Source organism: Fragaria vesca, linkage group LG6 (genome assembly GCF_000184155.1).
Source record: "Fragaria vesca subsp. vesca linkage group LG6, FraVesHawaii_1.0, whole genome shotgun sequence".
Classification (NCBI taxonomy): domain Eukaryota; kingdom Viridiplantae; phylum Streptophyta; class Magnoliopsida; order Rosales; family Rosaceae; genus Fragaria; species Fragaria vesca.
In genome coordinates, this window is record NC_020496.1 from 10,770,888 (window position 1) to 10,772,417 (window position 1,530).

Consider the following 1,530-nt stretch of genomic DNA (forward strand, 5'->3'; position numbering starts at 1 on the left):
TTCTGTCCGGTTCATCATCTCCATTTGTTTTTCGATTTTGAGGGCCTTAATGATCACCAAATTGGCTGAAATTTTGCAGAGATGATCTACACAAGATGATCTAGATATGTCTAGAAGGAAGTTTGAGGAAATTCGATCGGGAAGTGGTGCAAAAATGGAAATCCGCACCAAAAATTTTGGTGCGGACGTCGGCAGCCAAGAAGGCCTGTATATATATATATTTTATATGTATGTATTTACACTCGTCATATTCCTTGTATGAATTCTATAGGAAAAAAAAAAAAAAATTCATACAAGGCTACGACGCTTGCGTCTAACGCTCACGTCACGCCATAATGTAATTTTACCTCATTATGCGGAAAAGACGGTGTATATATACGTGCATATTCCCTATATAAATTCTACAACGCTTGCGTCTAACGCTCACGTCACACCATGATGAAATTTTACCTCATTATGGCAGAAAAACACGTATAGCTAGCTAGCATTTATATACATATTATCCTCGTAAATATCCATATATAAAAAGATATTCACCGAAACTCTCACTTTCGGTTATTCTCCAACACTAAATAAAATCATCAAATTAAAATGACGTCATATGCTCCAACCAAAAGAAATTGATTAACAAATTTTAGGCCTAAGCCTGGTGTCAATCCAAGGCCTCTTCTGCTCGAGCCTCTTCACGTACTATTCCAAATACATTAATTATATTCCCAACTAAAATTTAATACTCATACAAAATAGGCAAAATTAAATGCGAGCCTTATCCACGCTCATCCTTGCCCAAATTCGCCATTCCTAAATTGATACGGTCCAAACTTCACCACAAATACCGGCAGCCTTATAACAACCTCCTACAGCCTAAACAACATTAATCTAACGGTCGGATTTCTAACCGATTAACCATCAAAATTACCAATCTTTGAAAAATCCCAAACCTATCCAAAACTCCTTTAAAAATTTCAAACTTCACGTCAATAGACTCCCCTTAATACAACAAATTTAAAACCATGAAAATTCCCTTAACAGTGGCGGCCGGCAGCCGACTCCGGCGACCTCCAATGCCTACCAAAATTCAATAGCATCTTCCTCTCAACCCACTCTACAACTTTCCTAACTAGCACAAGATCCAATTTCAAGCTTAACTAGGCCAATCGAACAAAAACACAACAAGGAACCCTAGAAATTCAACTCCACATTTCTCCTTACCTAACTCAAGAGGGAGTGAATCCTTTTGAGGGATTGAAGCACGGGAAGAGAGCTTCCTATTGAGCCAAGCAGCTCCGGCTATGGCGGTCGAAAAAGAGAGTTCCGGCGAGATGACAGCTGCGCTTCTAAGGAGGATTTCCTTCGTTCGGCAACGTTGTAGCTTCGCTCACCAACCCAGGAAGACGGTGGAGAGGACGGTGGACTGAACTGGACCGGTGCGGCGTCTCAACTTGACCGGACGACGGCAATCGGTGGCGGTAGATTTTTCTGGCAGCGGGAGAGAGAGAGAGAGAGAGAGAGAGAGAGAGAGAGAGAGAG